Source organism: Trachurus trachurus (assembly GCF_905171665.1).
Source record: "Trachurus trachurus genome assembly, chromosome: 13".
Classification (NCBI taxonomy): Eukaryota; Metazoa; Chordata; class Actinopteri; order Carangiformes; family Carangidae; genus Trachurus; species Trachurus trachurus.
Genome location: NC_139892.1, coordinates 6,421,167 through 6,427,166, shown reverse-complemented (window position 1 = coordinate 6,427,166; position 6,000 = coordinate 6,421,167).

Genomic DNA, 6,000 nt, shown 5'->3' with positions numbered 1-6,000 from the left:
TCGTGTTTAGGCTGAAATACTTCATGTAAGTGATTGCTGACGGAAAATAGGACTATTTAGGACTTATATTAACAAAAACATTCCACTGATATCTGCTTTAATTAACTGCTGTGTAGAAAACCACGCTGTGGTCCGTAATCGCGGTGCAGATGGGTGTGTTTGGAGCTGACAAGAGGATCGATAAAAGAGAGTGAGACGTATAGCTGCCGTCGTTACATTTTTCTCATTGAAAAACTATACTGTATTATTATTATTATATTGCATTCCCCATTCCTGTTCACTGCTCCGTGCTGCTCTCTTATGGAGGCGATATGCTGCTCACAGATGCCACCTGGCGGTTGTTTGGGCACATTGCAGCTTCTGGTGAAAACACAATTACTCCTCCACAAAAAATCCGCGTGAGCCTCCCGTGACTCACGCGTGTGAATTAGGGATGTGCACGGTTACCCGGGTACTCGAGTACTCGAGTAGCAGATCTGCTACTCGGTTATGAATTTATTACTCGGGTACCCGAGGATTAAAAAAAACGGCACGTCAGAGCGCAATCTAGTGTCGGATCAGACTACATTATCATGCCCTGGTTCGGCTTTTTGTAGTGTTAAACAGTTTCGGATCAAGCAACGTGATTTTCTGCTGTGTAAAAGCGTTTTTGGATCGAGCCTCGGACTTTCAAACCTTTTACAATAATTCTCCCTCCCTCCCTCGGCGACGTACGCCGTCGGGAGGGAGACGACAGGTCTCAAGTCTGGTAGAAAATATACTTTCACTTTACAAACACTCTGAAACCTTCCCTCCCTGTTATTTCCTGAAACGATGCGAGGCAGAGAGGACCGAAGGCACCAACATGTGTAGTGTGGACTAATAAATAAGCACCGCTAATGATTTAAAAAAGAAAAGAAAAAAAAAGTTTTCTCCTCCGTGGCAGCCGCGGCATAAATGCGCTGCACTCAGCGCTGCACTCAGCGCTCAGAGCGCATGCAGCGCATTTATTCCCCGGCATAAAGATGCACATCTGCCTATGTGCATCTTAAACTCCAGTCTCTACTCTTATTATCCACCTGACATTGTGTGTGACGACGCTGTGTGTCAGTAATGCGGACTGTCTGACGGACAGAGCGCATTTATGCACCGGCTGCGCTCTGTCCGTCAGACATGACGTCATTTTATTTTTTATTACAGTACTCGATTACCCGATTAGTACCAGCTTCGGTTACACGATTAGTAAATTAGTCGAAATGCCCATCCCTAGTGTGAATCTCGCGTGAAACCGTCCAAATGAAACTAGTACCCACTGTACGTGACTCCAAATCTTTTACAGTCTATGCTCCAGATGTAAAAAATCTCGGAGAATAAAAAAAATAAAATCTGAGAAATAAAGCTAAAGGAGACACCAGGCAGTTGTTCTTTTTAGTTTTTAATGCAAACAGTTGATGCTATTTATTTAAATATTATTTTATAATTATAATAATTATTTATTTATTTTTGTGGTTATTGAACAGCATTTCAAGAGTGCCTTTCTGTGAGACTCTGCTATAGCTGGTGTTTAAATATGTTACATAAATGTCTTATAATAACAGATGTTTATGATAATATTTTCAAATTTCTAGTCAACTTTTAACATTGATCATAAGGCCTTATGGAATCACACCTTATAAATGCTACTGCTCCATTAATGAATCTGTTCCCTACAGGGCCCTGCCATCAGTCAATGGTCAAGGTCAGGCCCCTGTCACAAAAAAACACGCTTGGGCACCGGTGGCCCGGCGATGGGCCGTGGACGGGCCGCCGGTGCCACCCTACCACCGGGCTTAACAAGTTTTCTGGGGGAAACCCTGTGTAATGTTCAACCTTTTTTACTGAGGGAAATATAGGTTCACTGCTCATCAATACCCCCACCCCTGGGCCACATGCACACACATACAGCGCAGAACTAGAAACTAATATTGGTTGTAAATATTATATTTTCTCACACATATTTGCTTTGTTTGTCTTTCCTGATTTTTGTTAAGGCAAAGAGCCAGTTATAACATTAAAAATTAGTCTACAGGGTTAGGATTATAGGCTAAATCTACTTTATTTGTTTGAAAATTATATTTTCACCAAAACTGCAAAATTTTTATTGTGCTACTAAAAAATGTTGTGTGCTACTAAATTTTTCAGCATGATAGCACAGTGCTACTTGGAAAAAAGCTTAGCGTCAAGCCCTGATTTAAGACATTAACACAAAAATTCCGCTTACTTCTGCTTTAATGTCACAACATGACCTTTAAACTGTGTGAGCTGTGCCAAAATAGGCTATTTGCCCGATAAATACCCTGACTGCTAAGCTAGAAAAGATTGTATTCCAGAGGAGCTTGTGTTGTCATCCTCAAACAAAGATGACACGTTACAAGAGACTTACTGTAAAGTCCAACCCCCAGGGCTGTCCAATGTTTGTATACTGCTGCCCCCGAGGACGGAGAAAAGAGACACAGATTGAACACAAGGACACCCCTGCCCATACACAAAATTGACAATGCAGCAGGCATCCTTGTTTTCAACAGGCAAGTGATCATCATTCAACAGAAAAGAAAAAATGATCTCCTGTTTTCATTATTCAGCACTCAAGATGTTACAAGATCGGGCGTGGGCCACCAATGTTTTTTGAAGGTGACCAGAGTTGAAAAAAGTTGGGAACCACTGATCTTAGGGAAGGGCTGGCCCTGAGTAAATGGCAGGAAATTAATAAGAGGCATTCTAGCCAACTATTGAGTCGAGGACTTAAGACAAGTTTAGTCATGTTCTATATGTGATTTTTGACTTTCTCTTGCTTTTTGGTGTTATGTTTCTACTATATGTTTGCTTGCTCTCTTTACTGCTGTGGCCTTTATTTTGTTTCTCATGCTAAATGAGGTGAAATTTCCTTTGTAAACCTCTCCACGTCTCTTAATCTCACCCGCACACCCTGTTAAAAGGAACCCCGGCTATGAAGACTTGTAGTTCTTAAAAGATAAATGTTAGTATCAGTTATAATAATGTGATATAAAAAAACCTCCTTGATGTTTTTGTTTTTATAAAATTTGAAAAAATAGTTTAACTCGTAGGTCGCCATTGTCGCAATGCACTCTGGGTAGTGACGTCATAAGGTTGCCCGGCCGGCTTCGGGACCCTGTTGCAAAGATATTCAATAAATGGAAAGATACTCCATGAGCGGCTGCTCCAATGATATGAAACGGTATACACTTCCTGTCTCTCTAAATGGGCGTGGCCAACCGTCACCCCACCTCGTCTGTGAACGTGTGTGTGGATTTATACAATTTTTAGGTAGATGAAAGTGAGATATATTTCTTATGATAACATTAAATATTTACACTACTAACAGTAATATTTAGCATGACAAAAATAATTTAAATCATTTTCACGGGAGTTTGCGGCCGTTTGTTTGACGTTGCCTAGGAGATCGGTGCCAAATCTCGCGAGAGTGTGTCGTAGAGACAGAGACAGGTCTGGAACAAAGTGGATTTTCTCCGGATCTCTCCGTCTGAAAATGACCATTTTGGTGTCAAACTGTTCAGAAGAGATGTGGCTTGTGAAAAATGAGTCCAAAATTTGCTTCAGTGACCGTGGGGAGAAAGACCCGACCATAATCGGTGTTCACATTAAATTGTCCCATAGGAATCAATACACTCCAAGCTGCCTCTGGTCTCTCTAAAGGGGCGTGGCCGTGCAGAAGCCCACGTGACATGCATACAGGAAGCTGACTCGTCATGAAAGGTCTTGGTTTATAAACCGTCTTTGCCTGTTGTGACTGTTGAGCGACATTTTGTCATCTCTTCAGCCTTTTCAATTTGAACCTGAACCCGTCATCGCCCCCCAGAGTGCATTGTGCGCGGAAAGCATGGCGTCCTACGTAGGTCAAAAAATGTACTAAATATTATAGATTTTTAAAGCAATGGCAATATTTTATTAGCCTCGTAAACCAGCCTCTCGCGGAAGTGCATTTCATTTCATTCCGAGGGAGAGTCTGGCCTCATCCCCATTCTAAGCGTTTGGACTGAAACCCTCAGAAGGCCGAGCCAATCAGCGTCGCCCGCTGTGATTGACACAGCACGTTGGCCAATCAGGGACCGACTGGTGCAACGCCCCGTCACTACACCAACTTGCTGATTGGCTGAATGGGGTTGTCTGTCAACGCTACTACCAAAGATATTAAACCGTCTTTGCTACTATACTCCCGCCCATAGACTGTAAAAAGAAGAGCCCAGCTCCCGCCCACCCCAAACGCTTAGAGGGGGGATGAGGCCAGACTCTCCCGAGAAATGAAATGAAATGCATTTCCGCGAGAGGCTGGTTTACGAGGCTAATATTTTATATGCTTCTAACAACATATTTTAGTACAAGAAAACAATTGTGGCTTATCAGGGCCTACAAGTCTTCATAGCCAGGGTTTCTTTTAACTTGTAGTTTACTCTGCACAATTACAACAATTTGTACAATAGCTTTTCTGTATCTTTATTGTATTCTATTGTAGCCTATATCCTAAATTGTATATAGTTTTACAATATTTTTTTAATTTATTCTGTTTTTATCTTACTTTATTTTTTAAAGGGACAATGAGGAGTTTTGGAAAAGCGAAGCGTTTTCACACTACATTTATGAGCCTCCGCGCGCACCGTAAAATTCTTTTGACCGGCGCAAGACGGACTCATGTTTTCATTCATCAAGAATTAAAGTCAGAGGTTCAAAGAGGTTCACATACCGTCGTAGTTCCGACCATAAACGGCGATTCAGCTGCTTTATTCTCACGATTCGTTGCGAAACCGAAAGTAAAAAACGCTGGTCGGCTCGACCAGCATCTCCACCACCACTAATAATAACAAAATAACGATAGAGACAGAACGATATATTTATCGAAAATGGGCCCATTAACAAGTGTGGGTAGCGGAGATTCATCCACATTAACGTGAGACTTTTTTATAACCGAATAGAAACTCCTCGTTGTCCCTTTAATTTTTATTTTATTGCTACTTTTTTTTCAGTGCACAATATTTTACACATAGCCTACACATACTTTTACAGCGCACAATTGTTAGAAGCTGCTGAAGAATACCTAGCCTAAAGTTTGCAGTAATGCTGCTCTTACCTGAGAGCCAACTGTTGTTAGACTCCTTTCAAGGATGTGGATAGAGCAGAGGGCTCCGCCTCTTCATCACACCGGTCTACAAACAGAAGTGGACCTTGACAGAGTGGGACAGGACACCTTACCCAGACTGTTATCAATCACTACCATAGACTGTAAAAAGAATCACTACACGGAGAAAAAAAACGGCGTCGTTACTTTCTGTTCTCAGCGCGACGTTGAAAAAAATAAACGGTAGATTCAAGTTTGAAATGTCAACGAGCCGCTGTTAACAGTGGGGCTGTTCACTGTATCACTCCGCTCAACAAAGGCCTACTTGACTGTTATGACCTTTAGATTGGTCTACAACGAATTAAGAACAAACAAACTTTGCACAGACGTAATTTGGGGGGAAAAAAAGAAGAAAAAAAAAGTACGACGCAGAAGAAAATATTCTCCGATACTAGAACCGGTCAGAAAAAACGTTTATTATTTGTTGCTTAGCAACAGTACAGCATGAACCGGCGGCATGGACAGAGTTGCGGAACTACTTGCCTAGCCAGAAAAAGAGCTAGTATATTTGACAATATGGCACCATTTGTGAATGGGTGATATCAAAGATAAACCGTCTTTGGTGATATTACTGCATATCAGCACCATGTTGGTGGTGGTCTCCATTATATCTACAACAGAAGTTGTTTAATCTGGGGACATTGTGCTGTAATATAAGCCTACATAATGTTGTAATCCGAGCAGATAGTACCTTTGAACAACTGGGCCCTGGTTTCACTTTGACACTGAGAGCAGTGAAAGATTTTTATGAATTTGTCATTTTCCCCCCAGAATTAATTGTAATAAAGTTAGTAAAGTGTAAAGTTTCCACGCAGCTCCAGCATGAGGTT